Source organism: Notamacropus eugenii, chromosome 7, assembly GCF_028372415.1.
Source record: "Notamacropus eugenii isolate mMacEug1 chromosome 7, mMacEug1.pri_v2, whole genome shotgun sequence".
NCBI lineage: Eukaryota > Metazoa > Chordata > Mammalia > Diprotodontia > Macropodidae > Notamacropus > Notamacropus eugenii.
This window is the reverse complement of record NC_092878.1, coordinates 32,914,451-32,937,064: the sequence shown is the minus strand read 5'-3', so window position 1 is coordinate 32,937,064 and position 22,614 is coordinate 32,914,451. Positions and strand designations below refer to the sequence as shown.

General features: G+C 37.4%; 1 pseudogene; it reads left to right on the top strand.

The window, feature by feature from the left end:
- Positions 1-22,614, top strand: part of LOC140513819 (enhancer of rudimentary homolog pseudogene) — a 54,149-nt pseudogene extending 31,535 nt beyond the window's left edge.

Sequence of the window (22,614 nt, the reverse complement as noted above, 5' to 3'; positions counted from 1 at the left end):
TCAGATTTCTTATAGATCCTCTCAAAGGCACTCCTTCATGCTACTGGAATGAAGGACCCTGGGAAGGGACTCTTCCCTTAGACCATATACCATCCATTATTACAATGTAATATCACAGAATGGATCATTGGATAACAGCTCTGAAGCTGGAAGGAACTTCAGAGACCATCTTGTCAAACCCCTTCCTTTTACAAATGAGAAAATTGAGGCTCAGAGAAGTTAAGGGAGTTTTCCCAAGTTCATAGAGATAATAAACAGAAAGAACACTGGCTCTGAAGTCAGAGGACCAAGGTTCAACTCCTGAGTTTTACATTAACTATACTACAACTTGGAGCAAGTCATTTAACCTCCATGGCCTCAGTTTCCTCATTGGTTTGGACTATATGGCTGCTTGGGTCATTTGACTCTGGATCTATAATATTCAGATCCAGAAAGTAACAGAAACAAGGAAGACAGATTGTATAATAACATGGCACCCCTGATAATCTTTTCTAATTTTGTTTTTTTAACTCATCTAATTTTCTCCAAACTTACCTTTCTCTCAGATATCCTGTTGGCTAACAAATGTAAACAAGCACCCAGAAGCACTTCTCACTTGCCACAGCTAGCTGGTGTTGTGAAGAGAGCACTAAGCCTAGTCAGGAAGACCTGAGCTCAAATATGACCTGAGACAGCTATTAGCTGTATGATCCTGGGTAAGTCACTTAACCCTTCTTTGAGTTGGTTTCCTCATCTGTAAAAGGAGATAATAACACCTAACTCCCAAGCTGTTGTGAGGATCAAACTAGATAATATTTGTAAAGCTCTTGGCACGATACCTGGCACATATTAGGTGATGCTATATAACTGCTCGCTATTATTATTCTCATTAATTATGTGCATATAGACTAGATCTTTTGCCTACTCCCTGAAGACTCCTCTACCAAAACTGCCCACCAGATTTTTCCAGGGTCTTGTCGTTAGTGTCTAAAATACTGATATTGCTCTGTTGAAAGGCATTGGAACCCAGAGCTACCACAAATCCAGTGCTTGAAACATGAGTAAAACATATAATCTTCCATCACCCCTAATATTTACTCTTCCCATTCTCCCACAAATCCAGGCACAGCACCCCTACCGTATTACCTCAGAGATTGCCAGGTTCCAACACCAATCACTACTGTCAAGAGAACATCTGTTAAACTCGGAGACAGGAGTGTCAATGAATGGTTGCAGACAGCTGCACTGTCTTCTTTGCACAGCTGTCTGCATTGCCCATCATTTTCAACCCTAACCACTCACCAGATAGGTGTTTGTGGGTTAATTAGTATTAAAGAGTATTTTAGCAAATATAACCATCACAGAATTAGGCTCTAAGTTCCCCCTGATACAGACTAAATTCTGGGAGGTGGGGGAAGACTTTGGAGTGACAAGACATTTTAATCAAAGCTTAATTTTTGAATAATATTCAAGTAGTTTTAAATAGAGACATTCTGCTATTTTCACCAAACCACTATGTAAAGAAAGAGATATATACATCTTATTCATATGTATAAGTTATGGACAGGTACTTTGATGTGCAACACCTCTTAAACTTCTTAAATTTAAATATGGGGTCATGAAAAAATTGACAACATTAAAAGTTTTCTGAATGCACAAAGACCAAAAATTAATTAAAAATCAGACATGAATCTGAGGTGCTTCTGTCGGTGCTTGCCTGTCTTGCATTGGGTAACTTTACCGTAGCCTCAGACCACTCAATGCCAAGGAGTACTGCCTAAATGCGAAAAGGGGTCCAGTAGAGAAAGCTTAAGAAGCCCTGTTATAGAGAACAAATATTACAATTTGCATGGATGAAGGTAATTTCCACACAGGAAATCATGAACTCATGATACATTGTTTTATATATATATGTGTGTGTGTGTGTGTGTGTGTGTGTGTGTGTGTGTGTGTGTGTGTGTGTGTGTAATGTTTCTAATACATTTTTACTAAAATGTTATGTGTTCTTTTCCTAAGTTTTTCTTCTTTATAGCTCTCAGATGTGACTAGAAGGTACAATAGCTTAAGAACCAGATTTTGGGATCAGGAAGACCTGAGTGCAAATCCTGCCTCAGTCACAGTTTACTAAACCTTAAGTCAATTGACCCTTCTTAGACTCAGTTCCCTCACATGTAAAACAGACATAATAAGACACTTTTTTGAAGTTTAAAGCATCGTATAAATATTAACTGTTATTTCCATCTTTGAGTATTTTATAGGTCCTTGTCTTGAATTTTGTTAGATTCACATTTTAACTACAGAAAGCTTTTTATTGTGTCAGTTGTGTTAAAAAACCAAAGAAAATTTTATCTACTCATGGAATCCTAAAATTTTAGGGTATCATCTAGATGTATTTTCACAAGATTTTTCAAGGAAAAGTACTGAGAAGCAGACTGGAAAGAAACACAAAGACTTTAATCCCAGATTTGCCTCAAGCATTTACTGAGTATATGCTAATAAATATGGAATTAAGGTCATGTCAACACTATTTCAACACAACCAATCAAAATCATGAAGATCTTACCAGTTACTCATAGGGGTTGTTTAAAGGCATCAGGAAGTAGACTGGAGATGGCATGTTTGGAGACTGGCTTGTGAGTGACAGAGGAAGAAACACAGATGGAGAACTAACATTGGTGTGAAGGACTTTATTGACCAAGAAAGGGGTTCATTAACCTATATGAAAAGGAAAAGATGAACTATAATATGGGTTTATATGGAATCAAAGACTGATTCTAGGAGAGTCAGTCTGTTTGCAGGAGCTTGGGGAAAGTGAACGATGAGGGAGATTCAGAGTATTTCTACCAGAAAAACAAATAAAGGGAAGAAGTTAAGAAAAGTCGATAAGACAAGTGGAAGTTGTACAGTCCTGAAGTGAGTACATGAGGAGCCTGGGTCCTCACGTAGGTGCGTATGTATGCATGTGTATATATGTATATATATATATATATATATGCATATATATGTACACACATACTTTGGGATGTGCTGTAAATAATAATATGATAACACTATTTATAATTCTATAATAATATTTATTAATAGCCAACATTTACATACCATCTAGCATATACCAAACCCTTTACTATTATTATCTCATCTGATCTTCCCTAAAACCCTGGGAGGTAGGTGTTATTAGCATCCTTATTTTACAAATTGGGAAACTGAGGCAAACCGAGATGAAATAACTTACCCAGAGTCACATAGCTAATAGGTGTCTGAGGGCAAATTTGAACTCAAGTCTCCCTGACTTTAGATCTGGTACTCTATCCCCTGTTCCACTAGCTGCCCCTATGTTAGCATAGAGATCAATGATAAGAGAGTGTTAATCAGATTTATCTCAGATCTCTTATTTAAATAGACTACTTCCTGAACTTTCCTAGTCGGTTTTAGAAAGATGTTGTCCACATGGTATTGGAGGACCTTGAGCATAAGATATCTATATCTATAAGTAGCAAGTTTATGACATGTCACCAAAGGTCAACTCATCATCTCCCCTCTAAAAGTCCCCCTTTCCCTGACTTCCCCATTTCCACTGATGGCTTCCTCATCCCCCTGACTTGAAAGCTTAGAATCATCTTTGACTCTTCCTCCTCCCCTTACTCAATCAATCATTTATTAAGTGTTCATTATATGCCAAACACCGTGCTAAAAGCTGGAGCTACAGGTACAAAGAATAAAACAATCCCTTCTCACAACAGGCTTATATTTTAATGGAGGAGATAATAAGCATGCCCTAAAATATAAACATTAAGTTCAACACAAATAGATACAAATATAAATGAATACAAATATATACAAAATTGTTAAATATAAAGTCGCTTGGAAGAGAAAACACTGGTTGCGGGGAGGGGGGGCGAGTAGAGAAACGATTTATTCAGAAGATAATACCTGGTCTGTATTTTAAAGGAAGGCACTCTGTGAGATGGAGGCCAGAAGGGAGTGCATCTCAAGCATGGGAGACCACCAGAACAATGACAGCAAAGGGGAGATGAAATATCATGTGTGAAGAACAGAAAGAAGACCAGTTGGGCATGAATAAAGAGTGGAGGGAGGTGGGGAGTAATGGCCAATAAGGTTAGAAAAATAGGCTACCAAACAGCTGTCAACTCTAGGACTCACCTATGCAATTTAGATGTTTTTCTCCACTCATACAATTACCACCCCTCACCCACCTCCTTTCTTAGACTATTGTAATATATAATCTTTTAACTGGTTTCCCTGCCTCCAATCTCTCCCCTCCAACCCAGCCAAACAAAGCTGCCAAAATAATTTTCCTTATGTATAATATCTGAACATAGCACTCTCCTGCTCAAGAAATTGAAGTGGCTCCCTATTACCTGTTAATAACATTTTCTCCATCCATCAATTATTTGCTGTGAGAACTACAGCAAGAGCTAAAACCTGAGATTGAGCCTAAGAGAAATGAAAATGGAGCACTCTGAAGAAGAAAAAAGAACGGAGAGAGGGAGTAAAAATAAATTAATTTTGTTTTCAATTAAGTTTTATGAATACTTTTAAAAATATCTTATGATCATAGATTTAGAACTTGGAAGGAACTTCAGAAGCCATCTACTGCAATCCCCTCAATTTAGAGATGAGGAAAATGAAGCCCGGAGAGCCTAAAGAACTTGCCCAAGGCCACATTGTCATTTCTGTGTATGCCCCCTACACACACGCATGCACGCACATGCACACGCAAACGCACACACGCACACACACACACACACACACACACACTAGAATTGAACCTTCCTTTGTAATAAAAACAAGAGAAACAGTTAAGCAAAGACAACTGAGTGACCACATTTTACAATATAGACGACATTCTTCCCTTGTAGTTCCCTAGAACTATGCCTAGAACTGTCATTATCTGTTCCCTGGAATCATGATCATCCTCTCCATCCAATCCTTTTTCCAAGGGACAAATCTGTTTTGAATATTATTCTGTCAATAACAGAAAGCTGCCTGCTTTATCCAACGTGACTTTTTGGGACTCGCTATGGTTCTGGGCAGAGCTAAGGTGCGAATAAGGAGAATTCTTCTCTCCACCCTTCTTCCCATTCCAAACAGCTAGAAGGAATGTCGCTTGTAATTATGATATGGCCAAGATGGCTAAGCAGGTCAACTGCTAACATACCTGTAGGATAAAATAACAAGCTCTTCAATTTAGCATATAAGGAACTTTACAGTCTGGCTCCAACCTGCCTTTCCAATCTTATTTCATATCATTTCCCTTCATACTTAAGTTCCCTGATTTTATTCAGCTGTTTCCTACCCCATGCATTCACACTGGCCATCCCCTAGGCCTACAAAACATTCCTTCCTCTTCCTAAAGAAATGTTTCTCTTCCTTCCAAGGACCAGCTCACTTTCTGCCTTCTCCATGAAGTCTACTTTCATACCTTGAGCTGAAATGAGCCCTTTGTCTGTGCCTCTATCACACTCTACCACTCTAATGCTTATTTGTCTTCATGTTTATTATGTATATCCTTAGTGGACTATAAGATTTTTGGGAATATGGATTGTTTAGTTTATCATTGATGTATTCCCAGTGCCTAATAAAGTGCTTTCGAGCATAGAAGTTGTTTAGTATTTGAAATACATCAAAGCAAGGGCAGGATTATAAAGAAAGGACACTAATTTGGACAGTGAAAGATATATGTAAAGTCTTTGCCAAATGATTGCCATTTTAAATTTCTGTTCTTTCTATTTTATCAAGCCACCCGTAGCCTCAACTGGATAATATACCAATGTGAGAAATGAATATTCCTCTCATATTTAGTAACTATTTCATTAGATACAAGGTGTTCCTCTTTCCTACTTCCTTATCTAGAAATCAACCGATGTGGGAAGTCTCTCATAGAGATTTATCCAAGCTGAGATCTAATCAAACAGTAAAAGAAATTCTAAGTTTGGGCTAATGGGTGTATTCCTGTTTATTGTGTTGGCTCAGACAGGCCTGGGAAAAATGCTGATTCTCCCCATCATAAAGAGATGTAATATGGAAATTGATGTCTCTCTGACCACCATTTGAGTGACCTAAGTCATGTACTGCAAGATAGCCCACCTCCCATTGTGTTAACAAATCACAGCTGATTGCCATCCCTTGGAAACATCTACTTTTCAAAGGGCATATAAATTGTGACTCCACTGCTAGTAGGGGTCTTTGGTCTAAGAGAGGTGACTAAATGAACATCCTTTTATTAATAATCTACTGGCTTCATTAATAAAATGATTAAATTCAGAAACTATGTCTCAAACCTTTTTAATCATCACACTAGGATGTAAATAAAAGTTATGGTTGTTAATGGGGGCTCCAATCATTGTCACTAATTTTCTTTTTTTTTTTAAATTTTTTAATTGATGAAATAAAGCATTTCCATCACATAGTATGGTTTTTAAAAGATGATTGTACATGAAATTGCAAATCAATTATGTACAACTTGCTATTCTTTTAAAATATATAATAAAGTTATAATGTTTCTTTTTTTTCTTTCCCCCACCCTAGAGATGACTACCACTAAACACAAATATGTGTGTGTGTGTGCACATGCATAAAATAATTCTATACATACTTCTATTAATCATTTCTTTCTCTGGATGCAGATAGCATCTTCCTTCATACATCCTTTGCTGTTAATTTGGGTATTTATAATAGTCAAAATGACTTAGCCACTCAAAGTGGTTGTTAAAACACTATTGCTGTTACGGTATATGTTTTCTTGCTTTTATTTATTTGATTCTTCATTATTTCATGCAAGTCTATCCATGTATTTCTAAGATCATTGATCTCATCATTCCTTATAGCACAGTAGTATTTTATCAAAATCATATACCACAACTTGTTTGACTGTCACTATTTTTCAAAATATCTCATTGCAAGCTTTATTTCCCTACATCTGTCACAACCTGGTTTCTGCTCCTTAAAAGGAAGCTACTTGTTTGTGACCAAGATATAAGTTGGGACACAAAGCTTTGGCCATGTTATGAAATTAGGCTTCTAAAGGGGCTCTGTTAGAGGCAGCTAGGTCATGTTCTGCCAACCCTGGAATGAGGAAGACTCATCTTCATGAGTTCAAATCCAGCCTCAGATACTTACTAGCAATGTGACCCTGGGCAAGTCACTTCACCCTGTTTTCCTCAGTTTCCTCATCTGTCAAATGAGCTGGAAAAGGAAATGGCAAACCACTCTACTATCTTTCCCAAGAAAATCCCAAATGGGATCACAAAGAATCTGAAATGAATGAAAATGACTGAAAAATGAAAAGGGGCTTTATCATTGGGTAATTGAAAAATACTAGACTGAAAGAATACAAATCCTGACTCTGCTGTTTGGATAACTCTAGGACCTTGAGTAAATCATTCCTCTTAGCCTAGATGATCTCAAAGATTCCTACCAGGTCCAGCTCAAGAAATGATGATTTTAAAGTGTCATTTCAAACATTCCATTTCGCTTCTGAAGTAGCATTGTAATAAAACACTGAACTCAAAAACCTGGATTCAAAATTGCCTCAGATACTTACTAGCTACACAACCCTGAGCGAGTCATTCAAACTCCCTATGTCTCATTGGACTTGATGGTCTCTAATATCCCTTTCAGCACTGAACCTATGATCCTATGGCCCTATCAAAGAATTTCATAAGAAAATATTTCCTGCGAAATCATACAACTATATTCAAATGTTTAAGGTGATGGTCAAATGATCATAGAAGTTTACAACTGGGACGAAATGTAAGATCATCTGATCCAAATCCCTTATTTTAAAGGGGAGGAAACTAAAACTTAGATGGTTGAAGTGTGTTGTCCAAAAATGTACAATTGCTGGGTGACAGCATTAAAGACAGATCCCAGGTCTCCTTATTCCTATTTTATGGGTACAGTTTGTTTGTCCTTTCCTTCTACCATGAAATAATGATCTTCTGTGGAAATAGTTTTTTTGGGAACCCCTGACTATATAATTAAGTTCTTTCCATGAAATTAAACATGGACCAATATTCCTAAAGTCTAAAAGAAATTATATGTGTATGGATGCACACTTGCACTGACTGGGAAGGAGTGTGATAACCAGCTCTCAAAGAGAGGGTATCTCTTGGATGTCTTGGCCACAGACACCTTCATTAGGTGGAGGTGATGATCTCCAAAAGAAACATCAAAGTTTTCTAATGTAAATATGGTAATAGGTTCAATGAGGAAGTTATAAGATACATCTAGTTCTATATTCCCTCTTTGTCTGACTTTTCGAGAAACCTCCATGTAATTGTTGAAGGGCGTTGCTTGAATTCTCTTAGCCTAATACTAAAAATAATTCCTTATATTTGTTCAACACATTAAGTTTCTGAAGGAATTTCACATACCTGAACGTTACCTTCATAAAGAAAGGTTGAGATGGCCAAGAGAAGAAGGGATAACAAGGGAATGTGTAGGGTTTGAAGCCCTAATGCCTTTTGAAAACACTTTTTGGAGAAGACAAAGTCACTCTCTAGGAACAGGAGAAGGGTACTATGACTTTTGCATGCATATATGCACATGTACACACACAAACAGACATTTGTTTAAGAATGAAAATTAGTGGATCAACTTAATCCATCATGAAGGAACACTGTGTCAAAGCAGCGTTATTTTGGTTGTTGTGGCTTCTGTGTGAGTGGTTCCCAACCACAGGAGTATCTGGTAGCCATCTGAGAGAAGTTGGATTGGTTAAGAAGATGGGACTGGTTGTGGCAAATGCAGGTAGAGCTAGTACATATTGTTCAGACCTGGAAAAAAATTTTCCAACATAATAATTTTCAAAAAGTATTTATTGGCAGAACATGGTTAGCCTACTGTTAAAAATATGCATAGAGATGCTGAACCTGAGTTTTTATCCCACCCTTTTCCTCTCTCCCACCCTTTTTGCCTGTCCTTACTTCTCATGTTACACCTCTACATTCCACCCCTACTAACTTTGCCCTGTACATCGATGTTTATATACAGACCTTCCCAAACACATATACATGTGTAAATACACACAGACACAAACATATATTTCCATCATAAACTGAAATTGATGGGACATTGTTACTGTAGTGTTTTGAGACTTTTAAGATGAGAGGTTTGTTTTCCACTGAAAATGGTGCTTTCATATGATTTTGGAAACATTATTAATGTTGATAGCACCACCATCCTTCCAGTCACCCAGAAGCATGGTCATGGCTGAGAGAAATCACCATGCCATATGCTCTGATTCCTTTCAGAGTCCATCACTATGGTAAGCTCTGGGAATTTAATATATATTTCTTCCTAATATATTTCCTTCAAAAATTATATAATTTCCATTTATGGGAAATCAGAAAGACATGATCAGATAGACAATTCTTTTATCTTTAAATTGTCAAATGTCTTTTTTTGTTTCATCCTGTCAAAATCACATATTTTGACTAGTTTTAAACTGAGCATATAGCAGACCAGCTTCTCCTTGATCTTTTCCTTTCAGATAAAATCTTGAATTGTCATTAGACTCTTTCTGCAATGTTTTTTCTCCCCAAGCACAACATGCCAGGATTTAGTTTCTCCTTTCCCTAGTCTGTATCAACATCATAAAAGATTTGAAGTTTCACCTTTCAGGTGAATCTTTTCATCTCTTTCTCTTCTTCCGAGCATCACAAAGGAGATAAAGCAATTGTCCTTGAGCTGAAAATCTGTTATTAAAAATAATGATGGAAAAAATGTAAGTTCATTTAGTGGGAAGACTTTGTACCTTTATTCCTCTCTGGGCTCTACTCCTGACTTTTTGAACTTGTTTCTGTACCCTTCCCTAGCATTCTTCTCACCCTGGAAGATTCCTTCACCGCTGTGGCCACTTTCTTTGATGGATCATTTCCTCCTGGAACCTCCATCTTCAAGATATTTCCCAAGCCAACCATATTTACTCTTTCATTCCTCAGTCAGCTCTCCGCTTTTGACTCTCCAAACTTCTTACTCTACTATGCACCACCCCCACACATTTCATGGATATCTTTCCCTTCCTATCATCTTTCAGCCTTCTTTTATGTATTATCTTTTCCCCCATTAGAATATAAGCTCCTTGAGGGCAAGAACTATCTTTCTATTTGCTTCTATGTGTATTCTCAACACTTAGCACCAAGTTTGGCAGATGATCAGCATTTAATAAATGCTTACTGGCTTGACTTTGTAAGTTGCTTTAGTTTAACTGGGGACAGTGTGCTATAGGCATCTACCTTGAATGAGGATGAAAGTAATCAGGCTTCCTAAGGGGAAAATATCAATTATACCTTAAAACTGTCACAAAATGCATCTACTTCACCCCCTACCAAAAAATACTTGCCTTATCATTCAAGTGAAAAAGATCAAACTGTAAAGGAAAGCACCAATCATATTTCAGGTCGGAGAGTAACAAATCTATGATTCTGTGCCAAGTGGAGCCCAGCACAGTAACCAATAAGGTATTAGTTTCTAACAGTGTTGTCAATTGAACATTATCTGTTTGTAAAAATAGAAAAAACTTGGCACCAGAATTTCCATACCTCCTTCCTGTTGTCTGCAATTCTCACCTTCCCACTCTCCACCTCCCTACCACCACACCATAAAAAAGTTGCAATACGGTTTGAGTTGGGAATCTTCTGGAAGCATCTTTGGTGCATATAATGCTCAAAACAATGAAAGAATAAATTGGGAGAAGATTGTGTCAGGTAATGTTTATGATTTGCAAAATGTCAGAAGCATTTCTCTAGTTTATTTGTGGCTCTCTCACAGGTCTCCAGTAAATTTAGATACATCACTCACTCAGTTCCTTGGCTATTTTATTGAGAATGACTCCCTCTGCTATGTAAAAACCTCTTCAAAGATCTGCTGAGATTATGTGATTGACTATTTGTGAAGTCATTTTAGTTTCCTGGGTGGTCTGTGTTATCTAAGTATGATTATATGGCTATTGATGTCAGAGAATCCAAACTGGTCTCATCTAAGTAAAAAACTCCCCAGTGTTATCTCAACACATTTAAAGAGGATTCTAAAATATTAATGTCCCATCGAAAAGCCAGAGACATTCTTAAAGACTTGGAAACAAAACCCAAAGTGCAAAAAGTTACTCTCCTAAACTTGAGGAAAAAGCCCAGTAATGATGGCTTGTCTTTGTATTTTCTTTTCTCTGAGCCATAACTAAATGGGGCAGCTGGGGTTTGTCTCAGGGTCCTAAAATCTAGAGCAGAAGTTCTTAACACTTTTGTGTCATGGATCCCTTTGGCAGTCTGGTGAAATCTATGGACAGAAAAAATATTTGTTGCCTACTTTTATAATTAAAGGAAACGAGAAATTTCAGTTAGAGGTTAGTGAAAAACAAAGATGTAATTTTTTTTCCCACCCAAGTTAATAAACTTCCTGAAATCCATGGACTTCATGTTCTTAACATGAATCCCCTGATCTAGGGGATTCTATCAGCACTGTCAAAGGCTGTGCTTTTTCTTCTCATTTTCCATGGCTATACACCCCAGGTGAGCTCTCTCTATCACCTGATCTGCCCACTTTGCTCAATGTGCAGAATTCCTAGTTATGGCTCTGCTCCTTCCTCAGAGGAGTGCAAAGTACTTCATAGATATCTAGTGACAAATGGTAGCATTCACCTCATTTTACAACTGGGGCAGAAATCAGTTAGGGAGATACCTATAGCTATTTAGTAAATAAATGTAGAAAGTGACTGAATGATGAGTTCCCTTGATTTGACCAAACGTTTTGTTCCCTGAGTCAAACAAATGTGCAGTGAAATCATCCCACTTGCCAAGTCAATATCTGTCTTTTTTTTTGATGCTCCTCAGTTTCTAGATTTGTTTTAGCTCCTCTGCCAGAGCTGCAAACCTTATTTATTTATTTTTTCTGTGTAAATGTTTGTGGTTTTTGCTAAATGGATCAGTTATATCAACACGTCCTACCACATTATTAGTTTTATCAAATAACAGAATGTACAGCCTGCCAGCCAGAATGTGTTTGGTGTATGTCTATCCAGTACATCTTGTAACAACCCTTTTCTAATATAGTTTAGATTTTTTCCTTGTAAGTTAACACATTTATCAGCCCATATTTCAAGGCAAATTTTCTAGTGCATAATTTCTGCAGGAGAATTTTCCCTGTTAATGGGATCCATAGACACTAAAATGCTTCATTCCCTATTTCTGTGTGCATGGAAATTGCTGACTGTTGAAAAACAAAATGTTGACTGGATGGAAGAAAGGAAGGAAAACAAGGGAGGGAGGGATGAAGAGTAGAAGGGATAGAGAAAGGAAGCGGGGTGGGGGGAGAAGGAAGGAAATAAGTTTTGTTTTTCTGGGTTTTTTATTAAGCACTTATTACGTGCCAGGCACTAGGCTAAACATTTTATAAATATTATCCCATTTGAGCCTTGTAACAACCCAAGTAGGTGCTACAATAATCTCTATTTTACAAATGAGAAAACTAGAGGCAGACAGAGGTTAAGTGATTTGCCCAGGGTCATACTTGTAATACACGTCTGAGAACAGATTTGAATTCAGGTCTTCCTGACACCAGGCCCAGTAGTGCTTCCTCCTAGTTATTGTATGCCTTGTGCCTCTACATTTATCAGCCTAGTTTTTCTCCATTAATTCCTTGTGATCCTTTTTGGTGGCCATCACTCTGTCTGGGGGCTGTGGAGTTCTCAAACATTTGGGTTTGGCTGGAAGAGCAAATCTGCTGCATCCAACACATTTTCTTTTAATTGCTAAGCCCATGTGTATTTTAGGAGGAAATTTGATCCATATGTTTCTGATTCATCTACATTGAAGTCACCAAAATGTTTTGTAAGAGAGACTGAGATGAGTCTTTTCTTTCCCTTAGAGACAGGAAGTCGAGGTTGTGAGGAGGAAGTTACCCCCAAACCCATCCTGACCTAGGGTTCATTGGTTAAAAAAAAGAAAAAGCCAAACTTTATGAGGTTTGCATGGGACTTCGCTGGTTCCAAAGCATTTTCCTAGCCCATTCCCATTATAACCCAAGTTACCAAGGTCCAAGCTATCTTTTGTGTCTATGGAGCAGCACATGAGAGCAAATCTCTTCTTTTCAGATTGAAGATTCTCTGTAGGAAATGACTTGATTTTGCCTCATGGTTTGTGTAGGGGTAGAGAAAGGTATGTATTGACCACTTTGCCATGGAACAACTCTGGTATCCTGGTATTTCCCTTATAATTGGTGACTCTCCGATGTCATTAGTCCATAGAGAATACAACACGAGAGAACGGTCTTCTAGGGATTGAGACTCTTGCCAGAGAGTGTTTTGTGGGCTTTCTTGACAAGCTTCCTCCACCCACTGTCATTTGCCAATTAGGCCTAGGATTTGAAGAAACTTTAAAGTCAACCAGTGTGTTTATCCATGTGGATCTCAAGGTCCAACAGTTTCATTAGCAGAGAAAAACAATTGGTGAGAGAGAGAATGTCTGTGAGCCTAGAGAAATAATGATGTTTGGGTGCTTTGATTTCTTCAGAGACTTCCCCACCACATTGAATCACTCCCCTTTATCTTTCCAAACCATCTCACCACCCTTCCCTTGTGACCCACCTCTGCATGCTAATGTCCTAAACTAAAAGCAAACTCATCATTCGCTGGCCAGACAAGGTTTTCCAAGATCTCTCTGCTCTAATTACTGAGCTGCTGCTGCCATAGCCTTGAAAACAGTTGAAGATGTGTAATGCTTCCTTCCCGTGTGCAAAACACATGGCTACCAGATATTCCGGTGGTCAGGAGTACAGAGTCACTCAAAAGCCACTGATATAACCATGATGATGGTGCTGCCTTATGCAGTCGTGGTCCTCGTGGTGAGAAATTGGGATGCTGCCCTAGCATGCCGATTCATCCCTTGAACAAACAGGGGGACATGTGTAGAGTTGGCTTCAGGGTGATTATCCCAAGACTCAGAATTCAGAGAATGCTCTCCTGCTAGCTATTGGGTAGTTCCCTGTGAGGGGAAAGGAATGTGGTTCTGTTAGCTTGTTCTAAAAGAGACCTGACATTTTCTGGAACATTGAACACATATGAATACACCCAAAGAGTGAGTTAACCCTGTCTAGCAAAAAGGTTTTAGTACTCAAAGCTCATAGAAATTCTGCACAGCCTATGGAATTCAGAATCAGTTTTCCTTAAACTATTTCTCTCATTTCTTTAGGCATGCAAAGGTTCTTGGAGGTTGTTTGAGTTTTCACCCCATGTGGAATCCTTTGTACAAAACTTCTGACAAGTAGCTGAATATCCAGTCTATGCTGAACACTTCTGGTGGCAGCAAACTTACTGCCTCATGTACTTTTCGTTGATTTCTATTTATCCTCTTTCTATTTATTCTGTAGATGACTACATAGGGACCTCTTGCCTCCCCTTTCCATGAGGGAGATCCATGAGGATAGGGATTGATTTACTATTTGCATTTGTATCATCACTGCTGATTTAGTACGTTATCTCTTCAAAGACTTTTCAGGAGGTTAGCATTTAAAAGAACAGAAAAAGTTCTTTTACATAAAGAACAAAATGAGTTCAATCAATTGTTAAATGATATAAGATATTGCTGCATTTTGATAGCTAAAAGGAAAAGAACTCTGGTTTAATAAAAACTGCTAAAATATATGCATGATGAAGCACAGCTTTCAAATGGGATTTGAGCATCCTGGGACATAAAATGAAAGTAGGATAAACATAAAGACGCAAAAAGCCTTTGTAAAAAGATGTATGATGATGAGTCATCCCACAATTGCCTTGTATTTATTTTTATATACTTTAATGTATACACCCCAAAAGAAAGTAACTTCCCAGAGGACATGGGCTGATTCATTGTGTTCCCCAAGCCTAGCACAGTGCCTGGCACAAAATAGTGTTTAATAAATGCTTGTTGACTGAGTATTTTTGATTTCTTGCTTATCTAGTCTGTTCCATTGATCTACTTTTCCATTTTGTTGTTCAGCCATTTCAGAGTCTTTGCAACCCTATCTGGGGTTTTCTTGGGAAAGATACTGGAGTGGTTTGTCATTTCCTTCTCCAGCTCATTTTACAGATGAGGAAACTGAGGCAAAGAGGATTAAGGGATTTGCCCAGGGTTACACAGCCAGTAAGTGTCAGGTCAGATTTGAACTCATGAAGATGAGCTTTCCTGACTCCGGTCCTAGAATTCTATCCACTGAGTCACCTAGATGCTCTCTGTACCACCTACCTGCCCCTAATAAAAAAATTACATTTTTTAACCAGCTCCAAGTGGTTTTGGTAATTATAGTTTTATACAATGGTTTGAGGTCATGAAGTGCTATTCCCCCACCTTCCCCCCCTTTATTTCCCTTTAGGTCCCAGACATTTTGTTCTTCCAAATTTTAACCTGATTTTGTCTCATTCTATAGAGTGACCCCTTGGTAATTTGATTGATATAGCATTATGTCTGTAAATTCCTGTAGATAATATCTCTTTAAATTATATTGTCATGGTCCAATTATAAGCAATACATAGCCTTTTAGTTACTTAAGATTTTATTTCTAAGAAGAGTATTTTGCAACTTATTCATATAAGTCTTGAGTGAGGTAGACTGACCACCAGATACTACATACATTTTGTAGTTATTTTGTATATGGTTTCTTTTTCTATCTTTTATCTATCATTTTTTAAATTTTTTATAGGGATGCTGATAAATTTTGTGTATCTATTTTGCATCTCATGGTTTAATTTTTAAAAAACTACTGTTTGCTGATTCTATAAAGTTTTCAAAGGAAACCTTCATGCCATCTGCAAAAATGATAATTTTGTTTCTTCTTTACCAATTATTGAGGTTTTAGTATTATTCTCTTGTGATATTTCTATTGCTGCCATTTTTAGAACTACAGCAAATAACAATGGAAAAGAGTGGCATTGAAATATTTCTTTTAAATACACAAAAGGGAACAGAGGGAGTCATAGATTAGTGCGACATCTTTGAAAATGACATGTTGAATTTATTATATACTTAAAAAGAAAAGCAAATTGTACATAAAAGAGATTTTCAGTGTTGTATACAAAACCTAGCACAGTGCCTGGCATAGAATGGGTGTATAATAAATGCTTGTTGACTGATTGTTTATGATTCTTCTGTTTTCTGTTCTAATAAGGATATAGAAATATTTATTTTATTTAGTGTTTCCTAAATAGAGAATAAAATAAAATTCAAAGGAAGGAGAAGAAATATCAAGTCTCTCCAATCCATCCCACACAAGGCTGTCTGACCATATCATGGTCAATTGGCTCTCTCTACTAGTTCCCTATCAACTTTAAGGTCAAATACAAACTCCTCTTTTTGATATTTCAAGTCTTTCATGATCCAACCTAATTTTCTTATATTATTACGTTACTTTCCTGCACATACTCTTCAGTCTAGTCCAATTGGCCTTGTTATTGTACCTATGTGATTTTAAATACTCCAACCTCATGTCTTTGAACAAACTCTCCCCATGCCTGCAAAGTCCTCTTCCTCACTTCTACCTCTTAGAATTCCTAGTTTACTTCAGCACTCAACTCAAATGTCACTTTTGTAAGGTATCATGTTGCATTTTTATTTCAATGATGTAAAATAATTTTTATTAAGCTTGCCCTTGATTTTTCAGGATTTCTATTTTTGTACTTAATTGGGGATTTTAAATTTGTTCTTTTTCTAGTTTTTCTTTTTACTGCATGTCCAATTCGCTGATCTGTTCTCTCTCTCTCTCTCTCTCTCTCTCTCTCTCTCTCTCTCTCTCTCTCTCTCTCTCTCTCTCTCTTTCTGTTTTTATTGATTTAAGCATTTAGAGATATAAATTTTCTCCTAAGTATTGCTTTAGTGGCATCTCACACATTTTGGTATGTTGACTCATTGTTGTCATTATATGTAATAAAATTATTGATTGTTTCTATGATTTGCTTTTTTGCCCACTCATTCTTTAGTTTGTTTTAGATTGCTTAGTTCCCAACTAATTTTTAATATTTGCTTCCAAGACCCTTTATTGGATGTAATTTTGATTGCATTATGGTCTGCAAATGGATGCATTTAATATTCTTTTCTGCCTTTGGTTCTGAGGTTTTTATGCCCAAATACATGGTTCATTTTTTGTGAAGATGCCATGTACAGCTGACAAAAAATATTCTCCTTTGTATTCTTATTTATTTTTCTCCAGAGGTGTATCATATCTAACTTTTCTATTCATCTTTTAACTTCTTTCTTATTTATTTTATGGTTGGATTTACCTAGTTCTGAGAGGGTACAATTGAGGTCCCCCCAATATAGTTTTGCTATCTATTTTCTCCTGTAACTCATTTAACTTTTCCTTTAAGAATTTGGATGTTCTCCCATTTGGTGCATATAAATTTAGTATTTCCATCTGTTGTCTATGGTACCTTTTAGTAAAATGTAGTTTCCCTGGTTATCTCTTTTAATTGGGTCATTTTTTAATTTTGCTTTTTCTGAGATGATAATTGCTACCTCTGCCTTTTTTTTTTTTAACTTCGGCTAAAGAATGACAAAATCTGGTCCAGCCCCTTATTTCAACCCTATGAGTGTCTTTCTGTTTCAAGTATGTAACTTGTAAACAGCATATTGTTGGATCCTGGTTTCTAATCCATTCTACTATACTCTTCTTTTTTATGGGTGAGTTTATCCTACTCACCTTCAGAATTCTGATTAATAGCTGCACATTTCCATCTGTCCTATTTTTTTCTGTTTATTCTTCTCTCTCTCTCTCTCTCTCTCTCTCTCTCTCTCTCTCTCTCTCATTACCTCTTTTCATCCTTTATACCCTTCTCAAAAGTAAATTTTGCTTCTGACCACTACCTCCTTTTATCTATTCTTCCTTTTATCCTCTTCCCTTTTCTCTTAGCCCCTTTCCCTCCTATTTTCCTGACAGATAGGATACATTTCTATATTCAGTTAAGAATGTTTCTATATTCTTCCCTCTTTGAACTAATTCTGAGAATAAGGTTCAAGTCTTGCCCACTCTCCTCACTTTCCCTTCCACTGTAAGAACTTTCAAGTGTGCCTCTTTTATGTGAGCTAATTTTCCCCATTCTACCTCTCCCTTTCCCCTTCTCCCAAATGCATCCCTCTTTTTCATCCCTTCATTTTTCTGAGATCATCTCAGTATAATTGACTCATGTCCATGTCATCTGTTTTTGCAGTCTCCTAATTGCCATAATAATAAAGTTCTTAGAAGTTACATGTATCATCTTCCCATACTGGAATGTAAACAGTTTAACCTTATTAAGTCTCTTTCATGTTTACTTTTTTATGCTTCCTTAAGTCTTGTGTTAGATATCAAATTTTCTGTTCAGCTTTAGTTTTTCCATTGGAAATGCTTGAAAGTCATCTATTTCATTAAATGACCATTTTCTCCCTAAATCATTATACTTAGTTTCGCTGGGAAGGGGATTCTTGGTTGCAATCCTAGATCAGGGGTAGGGAACCTGCAGCCTCAAGGCCACATGTGGCCCTCTAAGTCCTCAAATGTGGCCCTTTGACTGAATCTAAACTTCACAGAACAAGGACTCTTAATAAAAGGATTTGTTCTGTAAAACTTGGACTCAATCAAAAAAGGCCACACCCGAGGACCTAGAAGGTCACATGTGGCCTCAAGGCTACAGATTCCCCATCCCTGTTCTAGATCCTTTGACTTCCAGAATATCATATTCCAAGCTCTCCAGTTCTTTAACTTGAAAGCAGATAAATCTTGTGTGATCCTGACTGTGGCTCTTCAATGACCACTTGTAATATTGTCTCCTTGATTTGGGAGCTCTAGAATCTGTCTGCCATATTTCTGGGAATTTTCATTGTGGGATCTCTTCCAAAAGGTAATTGGTGGATCTTTTTATTTTATTTTACCCCTGATTCTAAAATATTGAGGCAGTTTTCTTTTATAATTTCTTGAAATTTGATGTCTAGCTCTTTTTTTCTAATCATGGCTTTCATGTAGTCCAATAACTCTTAAACTATCTCTCCTCACTCTATTTTCTAGGTCAGTTGATTTCCCAATGAGATAATTTCCCCCATTCTCCCTCTCCCTTCTTTCTCTCCTTTGGGTTATCATGTATCAAGAATGTGCTGGTAATAGAAATGTTATTTGTGCTTTATTTTCAAAGACCGATGAATTCATTGGGCAATGTCTTGACTAATACATGAACTGGATTTAAGTGAGGCACAGTTGCACAAAGTAATCAGGCTCATTTTTTCAGAGTCATTGAAATCACAACTACTGGTAATGGCTCTGGATGCAGTGAATGACCTTAGTTTCTTCATTGTCTGACCAACCTCTCAGCAAGTCATAGTGCCTGCTTCAACCACTTTCATAGCCATTGGAATGAATTGTTCTCATCTACCCGTTCCACTAGGGAAATCCTTCACATGCTTGGGGCGGACACTTCCCTAACTCAACGATGGATTTGAGGTCCATGGGTTACCCTCAACCTGGTTTAACCCATCTGCAGAGGCATTATCCTGGGGTGTAGCCACTGCACGTTGTATAGCTTCTTGCAGTCACAGATAAGAGTTAAGTACCAGGTAGACACCAAAGATGGATGAACAGCCCTGAAAAGTGCTTGGCAAGCCCTCACACCACAGTGCTAGTCCTCCTTGAATATCTCATATGCTCCAGGAGAGCATAATTCCAATAAGAGAAGATAAACATAAAAGGAAGCTGAAGGGAAGATTGGAAGAGATAAAGATATCAAATATCTGGAGATCAGATCTGGAATTCATTCTGGAGATTAATGAACTATTGCTGGACCTTTTTAAAGGCCTTTTAAAGTGGAACTTTTGGGAGAAGCAATCTGAACAGAGGGAGAGATCACAGGGACAGAGAGGCTCTTTGTGTTAATTTCAGATTGAGTCTCCAAGATGAAAATCTAGAGTATGGGAGAGGAGGTTTAGAATGTAACTTTTCCTCTTATCTTCTGTTGCTCCCTATTTACTGGCTTGTTCTCTGACACTTTCAAATATTTATATATCTCTTCTGTCCCCAAAAACTCCTTGGGTTATGATTCTATATTTTTCTTGATTTTCACAGCCAGACTCTAAGGAAAAAGCCATCTATACTTAATGCCTCCATTGACTTTTAAAGCCTTTACAATATGGCATCCAACCCCACCATACTATTGAAATACCACCAAATCCAACAAGCCCTTTTCACTCCTCCTTAATTTCTCTTTATCTTTTGACCCTGTCCATGACTACCTCCTTGTGAGTACTCTCTTCTCCCTTCGTTTCCATGATACTTTTCCTGGTTTTTCTCCTCTTCTTTTCACTTCTGCTCTTGGTCTTTTTTTGCTGTATTGTTAAACAACTCTTGCCCTTATCTGTGAATGTTGCCCAAAAATACATCCCTGGTCCTCCTCTACCTCAATAATCCCATCAGCTTCCTTGAGTTTAATTATCATGTCTATATGACTCCTCAATGTTTTTATTCAACTTTAATCTCCCTCCTATAGTCCAGTTCCACATTTACCAACTGCCTATTAGGCATTTCCATTAGACTATCACATTGGAATCTCAACCTTAACATATCCAAAACAAAATTCATTCTCCTTCCTCCTAAACCCACCCTGCTTCCAAACTTCTTGATTTTTGTTGAGAGAATCACTATTGTCCGGTAAATCCAAATTTGTAACCTCCCAGCCAACATTAATTTTTCCCATTCCTTCCTCCCAAATAACCAATCCATTGTGAAATCTTGTTCATTTCACATGATATAGTATCTCGATTTCATTCCCTCTTTTTTATTCGTATGACTACTGCCTTATTTCAGGCCCACATCAACTCTCATAGTGCTTAAAACACAATACAAATTTAAAAAATGTTTGCTTACTTGATCCACTCCCACCTGAGCTATTGTAATAGTGTGCCTTTTCAGTTTGTCCCCACGTAAACCATTTTTCTCCCAGCTGATAAAATAATCTTGCTAGAGTATAGATCAGACTATGTTTCTTGAACTGAAATTAATTGAAATGTGGACCCATTGGTGACATTAAGATAGTCATGAGAAGAGACCAGTAGTGATGGTTGGCAACACTGCTAAGCAGTTCCAAGGCATTTATTTATCAACCTGACATTAACAATGGGGAGGTCTGCTGACTTCCCGGAGAATGTATCTCAACTATGACAGAGAGCCTCCCAAGATTTGTTAAATCTGACATTTCCAAACACTTCTGGTAATTCATGTGTGGGATCGAACTGTGTTGCTGGAATAAACGTAGACGGCATTGCTGGGGATTACAAAGTCCAGGAGAGGTCTCTGGGAGGGGGGGAATGTTTGCATCACTACTGCCATTTGGAGGCGAGGCTAATATGAAAAAGGCCAGTTTGGAAAATGATTAATAAGATGACACCTGTGAACAGAATTTAGATTTCTGGACCACAAATTAAAACATGAATGACGGACATATGGCCAGGGATGAAGTGCAGATGTTGATGACTGACAAAATTATATTTTCCTAGAGTCTTACAAGTCTGATAAAAATGATTTAAATTTCAAAAGAGAATAAAAGGAAGAAAAATGTCTAAGTCTATCAAGTTAGAGACTATGCAAAGTAATAATTACAACACAGGAAAAAATAATCATTAATTTAAGGAGTCAAATTTTTTAAAAAGAGTCAACAGTATAATCCCTACTTTCAGCTTTCTGTGTGCTGATATACAGAGTATTAGTACTAAATAAAATCAAGTAGAAATTTAAATTTGCAAGGAAGTAAATTTAATCTTATATGTCTCTGTAGTTTGGTGAGATACAACTGATGACTAGATTATGACTCTGGAAAAGTGTTTTTTTTCCAAGAAGAATAAGGAAATATAACTTATAGTAGCTTTGTATATTAAGACATACTCATGATGTAGGTATAAAGATTGATAATATAAACAAATTAGGGGAGCAAGAAATAGTGTATTTCTCAGATTTGTGGAGAATGGAGAAATTTTTGATCAAACAAGAGATAAAGAACATTATGAAGTGCAAAATGCATAATTTTGATTACATTAAATCGAAAAATTTTTGCACAAACAGACCCATTGCAACCAAGATTAGGAGGGAAGCAGAAAACTGGGAAAGAATTTTTGCAACGATGGCTGTTAGCAGTGTTGCGGCTCAGCTCTTGTGCAGTGGCTGTGGCAGTGACAGCTTCGGAGCTCGATACAGTATTACAAGGCATGACTTGTTGAGTCATCAACGGAGAGAGTGATTTACATTTGGAGATGAAGTCTCATACCATTTTGTTGGTACAACCTACCAAGAGGCCAAAAGGCCAAACTTATACTGATTATGAATCAGTGAATGAATGCATGGAAGGAGTTTGTAAGATGTATGAAGAATATCTAAAGAGAATGAATCCCAACAGTCCCTCTGTCGCATATGACATAAGTCAGTTGTTTGATTTCATTGATGATCTGGCAGATCTTAGTTGCCTTGTGTACTGAGCAGATGCTCAGATGTACCAGCCCTACAACAAAGATTGGATCAAAGAGAAGATCTATGTGCTTCTCCATCAGCAGACCCAACAAGCTGGCAAGCCTTGGGGGGATGTGGGGAGGGCTTGGAAAACAGGTGTGTACAGAATGCTGTAGTGGGAGAGTTGTTATT